This window comes from Myxine glutinosa, chromosome 10, assembly GCF_964187855.1.
Source record: "Myxine glutinosa chromosome 10, kmMyxGlut1.1, whole genome shotgun sequence".
Lineage (NCBI taxonomy): Eukaryota > Metazoa > Chordata > Myxini > Myxiniformes > Myxinidae > Myxine > Myxine glutinosa.
This window is the reverse complement of record NC_136270.1, coordinates 90,096,411-90,110,034: the sequence shown is the minus strand read 5'-3', so window position 1 is coordinate 90,110,034 and position 13,624 is coordinate 90,096,411.

Genomic DNA, 13,624 nt, shown 5'->3' with positions numbered 1-13,624 from the left:
TCTCGTTCTTGTTTTTATTATTCTTTTTAAAAATTTATTTATTCTTTTTTGTTTGTCCGTGACAGGTTTTCTTTACCACGATAACGTTGGAATGGCCGAGGGGATCCAAGTCAAACTTTGTTTGGTCCAATCATGTATAATGATGCACAAATTAACTGATTAGATTATGGGGTGAAGAGATCAAAAGTCAGATGTCCTGTTGGGCAACATTTATTAGTCAGGTTCACTCTGTCAATAAATTATATTTCGTTCAAAATCATGGTAGATTAGCAAACCTATACATTTTTGGAAAGGTTATAGCATAAGGAAACTAAAAATCAATGTTTACATTTGGAGAGATACCTGTATGGTGGGCATTTTGGATTTTCAAAATGGCCACTGTAAAATACATATTTTGTTCTATTTCTGCCTCTAATTACCCTAAAAACTTTTTAAAATATACTAAACCTATATTTTCAGGGACAAGGAATCCAATGAAAGTATCAAATTAGTGCTATGGGGAATGGTAAGACACGAATTAAAGGTTTTGAATTGCAAAATACTGTCTTTATATTCGCGATAAGTTGCATAATCAAATACATGTTATCATTTTGTACAGGCAGTTAATAACATCAAAATGTGTCAATAATTCATATCACCAAACATACACAGGCAGTCAGCAAAATCATATATACACATGCAGTCAGTATAACTTCACATCTACACAGGCAGTCAATGACAAAATATACACAGGCAGTCAATGGCATCAAACATACACGATTACAGAATATGCCATTTAGAGTTCGTCATCACTGTCCTGTGTGTCGTATCCGACAATATAGTCCGCATCGTTTTCACAGTCCGTTCCACACAAGCAAAGGTCGGTCAAATTGATTGGCAAATCGAGTTGGTCGAATGGTCGATCAAATCGAATTTGATGAATCGAATTGGTCGATCGAAGCGATTGGTCGAATTGGTCGAATCGAATTGGTCGGAATTGGCAAATGTAAACATTGATTTTCAGATTTTCCATGTAATAACGTTTCCAAAAATGTATAGGTTTGCTAATCTACCATGATTTTGAACGAAAAAACATCGTGAACCTGACTATATGTTGCTGTGCCAACTTGTGAACCAGTGATGGGATTTTGGCCAAACTTGGTACAAGTATATATGATTATGTAAAGATGAACTGATTCGATTTTGGCATCAAAAGTCGTGTCGGGTAAATGAGAACAGCTGATGGGATTTTAATCAAACTTGGTGCAAGTATGTATAATGATGTAATAATGTGGGTGGAGGCATATTGGTCGACGTCAGTCAGACTACCGTTGTAGTTTGGACCTGCTGTAAGGCAGATAGATGACTGATGGTATATTGAGTGAATTCAACACCAATATGATCTTCTAATAACTGCCTCCTTATTAAACCTCCAAGATCCAGGCTGACTCTGCACCTCAACCCATACTCCTCGCTTCTGTGGAACCACCTCCCAGAGACTTCTGTCTCTTCCCTACAGGACATCAAGCATGCAGCATGCCAATCTTTCGTCAAACCCAATTCTGTCCCATGATCTTTATTACCCCCATTAACCTTTCCAAACTCGACCATCTTACTTGCGAGTTTGTGTTTCTTCCCCATCTCCCTCATTTCCTTGATGTTTGTCCAACTCTCACACCAGCCTTTCTCTTTAATGAGCTCCTGCCTGTAAAGAAAAAAATGTTTCCATATTCGTGTTCTGGTGTTCTCACCAAAGATAGATTCAGTACTGCGAAACAGTTTCTTGACGAGCATCATACTGAGGGGTTCGTTGGTACCTTCCCAGCAGAAATTGTAATTTGTTCAGGGTACTGGTGATAGCCCACCTACTCTTCACCAAAGACACCACCAACGAAAGCTGGACATCATTTTAACGTCCATCTGAGGAATGGCACACATTGATGAATCGTCCTGCCTGTGAAACACCTGCGTGGCAGTATATAGCTGGGCTGGGATTTGTACCCAATCTAGACAGCTTAGAGATGAGTGTGTACCTTTAGGCCACCTGACTAACCCAATGTTTCCACATATAAATATTTAAAAAGAGCCAACATAACACAATAAAACAACTTATCATTTCGTCACAGATCAATTAAGTATGCTTTATATGGAGTGTAAATTTGATGGATACTCCATTACCCCACTCTGCTATGGGATTATTTTGGGGAAATAACCTGACATAAGTTCCCTTGCAAGAAACGCAGGAAGAGGCCATCAAGCTCATGACTGCAATGGTTGCCAACCTGTTATGTGTCTGTGCTATATCCTTTTCGAAATGCTGAACATCAAGCAAGGACAAGGAAGCACCACGTTCAATTTTAAAAGCCTTGAGTATGACATCCGGGGTTCGAACCACCGACCTCACATCAGATTCAGAGCGGGTGCTCTCACCTTTGCACCATTATAGTTTTTCTATAAATTAAAACTGCATGTTATCGGGACTTGATCCCGGTGTGTACCCTGGTTAGATTAGGTACACCATATCCCTGCGTGTCGTAAGAGGCGACAAAGAGGTTTGGCATCAGGAAGGGCATCCGGCCATAAAAAACATTGCCTCAAAAAAGAGAACCATGTCAATCACAACTACATATGGGCAGGGTACAGCCCGAAGTGGAAATCGGTTTCTGAGGTATGAGGTATCTTCCACATATGAGGAAGAGAGAGTTGGGATGAGTAGATAGAAGTTGGTCCATATTATCAGACAGCGAGATGTAAATGGAGTCATCACTGTTTGGAGGACGGTACAGAACACATATGAACAAAAGGTGGGAGCGAAGGGAAGCCGTAGCCAGAGGTACTCCTGGGTGTGATGTGGAGAGAGCAGTGCAGGGTGAGTGAGGAAGATAGTTTTTGATAAAGATAGCAACCCCACCACCAGGACGAGTCTCAGTTCTATCATACTGGAGCAGGGAGTAACCAGGAAGAGATATTGAGGAATTAGATGCATCTTGAAGGAGGAAAGTTTATGTCAAGCAGATTAGGTCTGGTTTGTGAGAAGCAACCTGAATGGAGAGATCAATCAGGTTTGAGCGAAAGCCCCAGATGTTTGAGGTCCATACCGTTAAGGAAGGGGGGGGGGGGGGGGAGCATCGGTTACAGGACAGGGGAGGGGTAGGGTAAGATGAGGGGTGAGGGGGAGGTAGTGAGAGCGGTTGCTGGTGTGTCAGAGATTGCAGAAGAGCTTGGAGAAAGGGAAGGATGAGGAGGCCAAAAGGTTTGATGGTGATGGGATGAGGCACAGTGAGGTGTTGTTTGAGGGGGGGGGGTAGAGCAAAGTATAAGGTTGGAGGAGGTGGAGGTATGAGATGGAAGGAAGAAGAAGTGGGGTGGTGGATGTTGTGCACTATTAAGCATATTATTTTGCATTAAAATATCTGTTTTCGACATTCGTTTCGTTATTGAGCATACCTACCTGAGGAATTAGCTGGAAGGTCTTTATAGGACAAGCATGGTCATGCGAACACCAAGGGTGTGTTCAGTTACCATGCTTCTTGTCGGGTGCTTGCCAAGTGGTTTAAGCACTCCGTTCGAAACCGTTGATACGGACCAGCAAGTTTGGCAAGGATGAGGTAACCACTTGGCAACAGAACACTTCTTCCAAAGCAAACTGCTCTCTCTCATGCACAGATTTATCCTATCTCGTCTTCAGTTGTCTTACCCTTCCTCCCGTCCATGGTACACTGACAAAGCCAAATGCCTCAACTCTGTGTTTGCCTCAAAATCTTGTGTCCCAAACCTATCTCTCTCTGTTCCCACCTTACCCAGTCGAACCCAACTGCTCCTGGACTCTGTGTCCTCCCCTGATAAGGTGGAGAAGTTTTTGTCAAACCTCGACTCTGATTCTGCAACTGGACCAGACGGCATCAGCCCACGGGTCCTAAAATCCTGCTCTGCCGCTCTATCTCACCCTCTCTCTGTTCTCTTCACCCTCTCTTTTGCTCAAGGTCATCTGCCAGCATCTTGGAAATCAGCAAACATGACCGCTTTACACAAAAACGGTGCAAAAACAGAGCCTTGCAACAACGGACCAATCAGCCTGCTCCCAATTATCAGCAAAGTCATGGAATCCATCATTGCTTCGGATATCAAATCCTTCCTCTTCTCCAATGGCTTGATCTCCGATCATCAATTTGGATTCAGACCAGATCATTCTACTCTGGACATGCTGCTTCTGCTGTCTCAACAATGGATGGAGGTCCTCAATGCCAAACAGGAAATCAGAGCTGTCTCCCTTGACATATCACATGCCTTCGATACGGTCTGGCACCCAGCTCTGCTCACCAAACTCTCCTCCTATGGTATCCATGGAAATCTCCACGCATGGCTTGCGGACTTCCTCTCTGGTCGTAGTCAACGTGTGGCCCTGAATGGATTTCTCTCATCTCCCCTTCCTGTTCAGGCTGGAGTTCCCCAAGGCAGTGTTCTGGGCCCTGTGCTTTTTCTGGTCTTCATCAATGATCTCTCCGACTCTCTAGAAAATCCTCTCTATCTCTTTGCTGATGACTCCACTTTCTGCCGCTCCATTCCTCTTCCCTCAGATCGGCAGTCTGCAGCCTCCTCACTCTCTGAAGACCTGGAAAAAAAATCACAGACTGATCAAACAAGTGGAACAAGTCTTTCAATCCTGACAAATATCACACTCTTACTATGTCTCTCCGAAAAGACCGACTGGACAACCTTCCCATCTACTTTCTCAACAATCCTCTCCAAGAAGTCCTGTCACTCAAGCTTTTGGGTCTCACTATCTGCCATGATCTTTCTTGGGAAAACCACATTTCCAAGCTGGCCTCCAAAGCCAGTCGCCGACTGGGCATCCTCCGTCGTGCGAAGTCCTTTCTTGGCATACCTGAGCTCCTCACCACATACAAGGCTTTCATCCGCAGCTCAATGGAATACTGTTCTCCCCTATGGGCCGGTGCTCCTGCCTCACACCTAGCTCGGCTTCACGCTGTTGAAACCAAAGCTGTCAGAATCATTGGAATCTCCCGCGATGAAGCTATCTCCGAGGGCCTTTCACTCACTCACCGCAGGCAGGTAGGTGGTCTTTCTGTCTTCTACCGACTCCTCTCCGGCCTTGCTCCCCCAGCTCTCTCTGTGCTTTGTCCCCCAAATATTCCTTCTGGGTGCACAAGATCTGCCAGCAACCCTCTGATGGTTAAACTGCCGAAATCTAGGCTCTTTGCTCACCTTCACTCTTTCATTCCTCTTTTCTCCCGCCTCTGGAACAAACTCCCACACTCCCTTCAATCCCACTCCTCCCTCCAGGTCTTTAAAACAGCTGTTCACCACCATCTCTTATCTTCCCCCATCCAAAACCTTGATCTTTTCTACCCCCGCTAATTCACCCCAGATCCACTTTGTTTGAAATTCCAACTTCTTTCCTGGAAGTCCTTGACGTGTCCACATGTTTTATACCTCTCCCACCCCCGCCCCCTTCCCATGCCTCCCCCTGCCCCCAAAGCCTTCTCCCTCCCACAGATCTCTCGATGTCCCTGCTCTCAAATGTGTTTGTGTCCTTCCCCCCCTCTCTCCCCATCTTGTCTACCGCTCCCCATGTTTTATGTGTCAGTTTGTCTTTGTGTGATTAATGTTTGCTCTTTCACGATCCTCGACCTTGTATCCAAAAAAAAATAAAAAAATCAAGAGTGTAGTGCTCTTGCTCTTGCTCTTGGCACTCTGGGTAGCATTTGTCGTTGTACTGCACCACCCAGTCACCTACATGTACATGTACTTCATTGTGATTTTCTAGTGTTCCAGCGTTGGCCCGAGTTGCATTATATGTGACATTATTTGGGGGATCATGAATACCCAAAGCTGTTGCCCACATTTTCACAAGCCCTGCCTCTGCTTTGGCTACATAAATTTTCTTTACACACAGCACATCTTTTGTTTCTGACCAGGCATCCTTTTCTTGTATAGCTGCTAATATCTCCTTCTTTAAGCAGACAACTTTCATCCTGAAGCAAGAGATGTCATACAACCTGGGCAAACTCTTCAGCAGATTGAACAACCGCAGCATTAGTCCCTTTACTCTTAACCTTTTCGCTTATTCAAGACTTGGCTGCACCCCCAATCCCATCAACAACTCCTTTGCCATGTGAGGTGGCAATGTATTTCCAGGTGACAGATACCCCTAGTTTGCTTGCCAGAAATCCAACAAATTTGCCTGGGATGAACTTGTTTTTGAATACGCTTGAAGAACCATCAGAATTGATCACCAACTCTTCTTCATCAGATGAAAAGTTTTTTTTTTTCTTTAAGCTTATTCACAAAAGCAAAAACTGTTTTTGCCCTCGTCATTGGTGTCGTTTATGATGAGATATGATTTGCACTGTTCATCAGTGCCATAGATAGCTGCTGTTAAGAGATTGACACTCCCTGGACCACAGTGCTGATTGGATTGCATCCTGATATTCACAGCTATACGCCATTGCAAAATCCACTTGGAGTACGTAGAATTTAGTCACTCTTGTCATTTTGAAAGGAGTTTGACATGATCCTCTTGACTCAGACAGGTTCACGACAGTCTTCAAAGTCATTCAAGATGTTTTCCTTTAGTTCACCATTCATCCCATTCCCTCCAATACACTTCTGCTCAATGACATCAAAGTTCAACTTTTTCCCTTTCTGGCATTCTCGTCACTTCCCTTTCCAGCTTGTTGACTGCAGATCATCTGAGTTGCGCAGCGTGGTTGGCCAAAATACATTTACAGATAACCCTATGGCCTGGACTTTGAGATGCGAGTTCTCGTGATTCTGGCACACTTGCACTGGTCCAATGACTGATCTTTAAGTAGTCGCACATTTACTGAATGAAGGGAGGTGAACTTTGTATATCCAATATTTATGTGTGGATTTTCCATCTTGAAGAGAGGATACAGCTCTCTAAGGTACATTGTAAGATAGTACTTTCCTCTTTTCTCCTTTTGCTCATCATTCCACACTGTCATTTCATCTTTCATCTTTCATCCCTGGAGCTGTGTATACTACATCTAGTCCGAAGTAGAAGTCTGTTACCTTAAGTAGAACATGTTCAGGTAGCCTGTCAAAGCTGCTGTGTTTAGCATGCATTTTATCAGCAAGTTCCAGGCCATTTTTGCAAGCTGTCTGACAGCTTCCCCATATATTTGGGGGCTCTTGAATCCTTTTTTAGAGACTTCAACGATTTTCAGTGCATGCTCAGACCTCCATATTTTTCTTGTGGAATTTCTACACCTTCAGTCGATTTATTTCTCGATGTTGTTGCTCCTTTGCGGATAAAGAAGTATGTTGCCTTAGCTGTAGTTCTGAAATTCTCTTGCTTTCATTTCGTCTGGATCACTTTGATGAAGCATCGTTGCTTTCATTCTTTGAGCTGAAGTTGTTTTTGACTTGTGCAGCATGTCAGATTATCGATTTAAAAATAAAAAAGAACAATTTATGTCCAACTCTCTTAATAATCTATCTATAATTCCAGTAATCTCTGTGTGTTTGTTTGTACGTTTGTACGTTTGTACGTTTGTTTGTCTGTGACCGCTGTTTCTCGACAACCACGGGTCCGATATACTTTAAACTTGCCAGGTATATTGCTGGGGACCCGAGGATGTGCCTTTTCAAGGTTTCATATTAATCGGACAATTACTTACCGAGCTATGTCCAAAAAACGATTCAACCAATCAGAGAGCAGCGAGCTATCGCGTGTGCCGAACGTGGCGGACACACTCTGCCTCAGATGGCACATTTGAGAGCGTATTCATTTATTTCACGTTTGCAAACTATGTTGGCGCTATGTTGGCGTTAAACTATGTTTTAAAACTAATAAAAACCCCGGGGGGATTGTCACTGTACTCGCAAGCCGTTCGCCGTTCGCTTTGGCGTTGCGAATGGACCAAAACATTTCATGCACCAAACCATTTCATGTAAAGCGTTCGCCGTTCGCTTTGGCGTTGCGAATGGACCAAAACATTTCATGGACCAAACCATTTCATGTAAATAGAGGGGGGGATATAATTTTAGATATAGATATAGTACGGGCATGCCCTAGTCTATCTATAATTCCAGTAATCTCTGTGTGTTTGTTTGTTTGTACGTTTGTACGTTTGTTTGTCTGTGACCGCTGTTTCTCGACAACCACGGGTCCGATATACTTGCAACTTGCCAGGTATATTGCTGGGGACCCGAGGATGTGCCTTTTCAAGGTTTGAAATTAATCGGACAAGTACTTACCGAGCTATGGCGATTTAGCCGTTCGCCGTTCGCTTTGGCGTTGCGAATGGACCAAACCATTGCATGTAAATAGAGGGGGGGGGGGGTTCTGTGGTCGTTGCGAATGGACCAAACCATTCATGTAAATAGAGGGGGGGGGGGGTTCTGTGGTCGTTACTGCCACGTGGTTTCAAAGTTTTTTTTTGTTGTTGTTGTTTGCACGCATGTTTTTTTGCACCCACGTACGGGCACGCCCTAGGATGTTTACACACACACACCCCTACACAAATTTTTTTTTTTTTTTTTTTTTTGGCAAGGAACGGGCACCCACGTACGGGCACGTCCTAGCTTATATATAGTACGGGCATGCCCTAGTATTAATCAAAAATAATAAATGTAATTGATGAAAGCAACGATATGACCTTGGTGATACAATAAACCTAAGTCCTTTGGGTACCTGTTTCATGTAAACTTTATTTAATTTTCTTAAACACGTGACAGAGTTTTTGAAGTTTTGAAATTCTGTAATTCACAGAGTAACCTACGTGACACGGAAATAACCAGCCATAACTTCAAAATGAATATATGGACAGTGTTGAATTATCATACCAAATTAAAGGGAACAAGTTCATGTTTGCATAACATGAAGCCAAAGACACTGCAATCTCGTCCTTTGGAGTAGGGAGTGACATTTACTCTATGAAATGTCCCTGAATTGTAACTTACGTGACGTGAAATGGGCCCAAATGACTCGTGGTGCTCATGCTCACTGCACAACGACCAACAAGTCTTGCTACCTGCTAGCACAAACGTTCACAAAACCTCCCCATGGTTTCCAATCATCAGTGACAAAATTCTGGTCGGTTGTCTACCAAGCTATCCGGATCCCGATCGGCTGTTCGTGCCACAAACACGGAGCAATAAAGGTCTGCCCAATGTTAGCCAGTGCGTATTCAACAGTACCACTCAACTGTTCATGATTAAGCAACCGAGTATGCATCGAGGGCACGATCCCCACTCCCCAGTCAGGTTGGCCACATCACCCTCAGTAAACGGTGTTAGAAGGAGGAGGACCCTGAGACTGGATGGATAGCTGTCGCTTCGACGCATTTGTGGTTGACTAGCAACCTGCCGAACCGCAGAGTTATCTGTGACCAGTGGCCTCAGGACTGGTAGTTGGGGGAAGCCTGAGAAGTCCTCTCATGGTAAACCCTGATACCGTAGCAATAACTTCAAAGTTTGCAGAACAGTGGCGCATTGTGGTGCGTGTGGCAACAAAAAAAACATTGAACTAAAAATGTGCAGACATTTGTAGATGGGTAGCTTGCATGTTTGTTACACACACACGTACACAATTCCTCCGATGAACCGAAGGAGGGTGGAGGAAGGGCAGTGGAAGGGGAAAAGTCTAATGAAGCCGGGAGGCCGAGAAAGGGGGTGGGCAAGGGCCGGGGGAAGGGAGAAGTCTTCGACAAATAAAACTGTGTGTTGGAAATAAAGGAAGGTAAAACTAATTATGTGACACAGACACCTTATACTCGGTCTGTGCGTTGGCGCCGAGCTGTTGGAATGTTTGCTGCAAAGAATGAAGCCCGCACCTCCTTTAGTGAGAAGAAAGACCAACTCACAATGGGGCAGGGACCTGCGCCAAGCCAATAGGCTGTGGAGGTGCTACTTGTCTCAAAAATAAAGCTCAACAAGAGGAAACTATAAAACGAATGTTGCAGCACAGAGAATAAGGATGCCATTTACTTCTGTAAAGTCTATTCAATGCATGAACAGTGGGGGGTGGCCAGTAGGGGAGCTAGCTAGATTTATGGACCAACTGAAGTAGACCAGATTGAACACAAAAGCAGAGCCCACCCCATCCATAAAATTTGAATGAGTTGTGCCAACAGCACATAAATTCCGAAATAAAAAGAAAAGAAAAGAGATCAACATGAAGGCCAGAACACAAGCAGAAAATATATGAAGAGGATGTGCTGTTGACACAACTCATACATGTGCTGTCGTGCTGTTGACACAACTCACACAGAGGGATGGTGAAAAAGAGGCCACAATGGATGGCAGCAATGGATCGCGGGGAGGGGCTGCGTGACAAAGCAAGGGTTTGGAATGCAGAGCACCAATGGGGACACAGCGGCGAAGGTGAGGTGAGACAGAGAGGGAGGAGACAGAACCACCAGAATGGGGAGAGGGAACAGACCCGACTTTGTCTGGCACCCAACTCTGCTTACCAAACTCTCCTATGGTATCCATGGAAACCTCCACACATGGCTTGCCGACTTCCTCTCTGGTCGTAGACAATGTCTGGCCCTGAATGAAATTCTCTCATCTCCCCTTCCTGTTCAGGCTGGAGTTCCTCAAGGCCGTGTTCTGGGCCCTGTGCTTTTTCTGGTCTACATCAATGATCTCTCCCAGCCTGTCATCCTTCCGAGGTCGGCAAATTGAGTACCAGCTTGCTGGGATGAATGATCCCGGTGTGTACCCCGGTTTAGAATAGGTACACCGTATCCCTGCGCATCGTAAGAGGCGACTAAGGGTTGGCGTCAGGAAGGGCATCCGGCCATAAAAACATTGCCTCAAACAGGGAACCATGATTGTCATGGGGCCCGCAAGGCTAACCCCCGCTCTAGTGGGGAAAATGGCCTTAAAACGATCATTCATTCATTTTTCATTCATCAATGATCTCTCCGACTCCCTGGAAAATCCTCTATATTTTTGCTGATGACATCACTCTCTACCGTTTTGAAATACAAACTGCAACATATCAACTTTTTGGAAGAGTTGATCAAGAAGTTCTCCAACTCATTTGTTGTGCAGAGTCACACCCCTTTTCTCACATTTACAAGTCTTTTGGCTTCTTTAAAAGTTTTTTTTAGTCATTTAATTCTACAATTCTTATCTGGCAGGCATGAAATGTGTCCAGGCTTATTTTATTAAAGAATTTATGCGCATGCACACTGAGCAATCTGGGGTGGATTATGTCATTTTGAAAATGCTGTATTGCCAAAATATTTGGTATAATCAAACGAAATGGGATAGATTCTCGACAACTATAACTGTCAGATTGGTGCTTCATGAGCAGTCCGAGATTGGTGCTTCCCTCGGAGGGCACGTTAAACTGGGCAACCCATCTGCTAGTATTAGTTGGTAGATGTTAAAGATCTGTGTCTTTGGTGGAGAGTAAGCGAGTTATGACCGACCCCCTGAAAAATTTACAAATCTCAATACAAATTCGCTCTAGTCGGACATCAGATCTTGCAAGTCGGTTTGTAAAAGACGAGCCAAAAACGGTCTCTGGCCGACCCCACAAGAAGGTGGGAACAAGTACAGATACATTCAAAGTACACCGCCCCCATGCGAAATAATTAAATATCCGACAGCGCGGCATTGCCGGGGCGCCTCCGGCCTGGCAATACCGCAGTGCAGCTCGTACAGGCTGCATTGGGAGGGAGAGGTGTACACTAATTGATTGATTAATTGTATAATTAAAATCAATAAAAGATTATCACAAAATATTTTCTTAATCAATTGGCTAATAGCATAACGAAACCACTAGTGCTTCATCCGAAGATGTATCTTTTAGAAATTTAATTCAATAACTCATTAATAAAAAATCAAATATTTAATTGATTAATCAATAAATAATTAATCGATTAATCAATAAATAATTAATCGATTAAATGATTAATCAATAAATCAAAAATATCCTTGATAGCCACATCACTTGGTCACTGTCATGTCCAAATATTAGCTTCCCAGCTCAAAAGGTGCCTGAGATATTGGCCAAATGAGAAAGAAAATAAATAAATGATTAATAATAATAATAATAATAATAATTCATTTATTTTGTATAGCGCTTTTCCAGAAGCCCAAAGGCGCTTTGACAATAATGACAATAAATAAATAATAATCATGAAAAAATTAAATTATTAATCAATTCGGTCACAGAACACATAAACCACCACCATTTCATCAGAATCTGTAACTGAAAAAAAAAAAAAATTGTTAGTAATTAATCGAATAATTAAATAATTAATCGATTAATTGATTAATCAATAAATCAAAAATATCCTTGATAGCCACATCACTTGGTCACTCATCATAATTTATTATGCCAAAAGTCGAAGAACCCGTCCATCCTGAACCCCCAGGACTATTTTTTTTTACCCCCACAAACCTTCCCTTACACCAATTATATAGCACAATATCTCAAAAATCTATGGACAAATTCGTACGAAACTTGGTGGACAGATTGGGTGTGTGAGAAGGAAGAATTTATTTGATTTTGGTGAAGATCTTAATCCGGATCTGGATACGAGAATTTTTCAGTGATTCTTCACAATGAGAAATAGGGCCAAATATGATGTAGGCCAATAGCATGATGTTTCAAAAAGTTGTAGACAGATTATGACAAAACTAGGTGGATGAGTTGGGTAAGTGACAAGAACAAGCCGATTCGATTTTGGTTCAGGTCCGGATGCAGATCGGGCCGATCAGTGAGATACAAAACGTAAATTATTCCACATGGCTTACTTTCCACCTGGCTTACTTGTTACGACTTTTACTTCCTCTAGACCAGCGGTCGGGAACCTATGGCTCGCGAGCCATATATGGCTCTTCCGGTGACGGCATATGGCTCCCAGACAATTTTGAGTTGAAAAAAAAAAAATCAAAAAAAAAAATCAGTTTGGAACTGATTTTAAAATACTTGTGATATTTCTTAATAATACTGTGTCATTTTAAAGTAAACAGAAATTAGTTTTGAAGATAAATTTCACGGGTCACGGGTCACCCGTGGGTCGGGTCGGGAACCAATGGCTCGCGAGCATGTCCGCGTCATTGTAAAGGTGAAGAAATCAATTTTATCAGATAGCCAACTAGTTTATCCGCTTCAACCCTTGTAACGGAAAAGATGGCGAAAAGAAAAAAAGATGATGATTACCGTGCATTCCAGGCTGCGTGGACAGAGGAATTTGCATTTGGTGAGAGAGCAGGATCTGCGGTATGTCTAATATGCAATGATAAAATTGCATCGATGAAACGGTCAAATATAAAGCGGCACTTCGATACGCACCATGCTTCATTTGCATCGAAATATCCAGCGGGGGACAGCAGGAAAAGGGCATGCGAGGAGCTACAGCGGAGAGTGCAGACGAGTCAGCAGCAACTACGTGTGTGGACCAAGCAAGGTGACGGGAATTCCGCTAGCTTTGCGGGTGCTTTGGCAATAGTAAGGAATGGAAAGCCATTCACAGATGGCGAGTATGCCAAAACATTCATGCTTGATGTGGCCAATGAACTGTTTGATGACTTCCCAAATAAAGACAAGATAATCAAACGAATAAAAGACATGCCCCTGTCAGCAAGAACTGTGCACGATCGTAGCATCATGATGGCAAATCAAGTCGAGGAAACA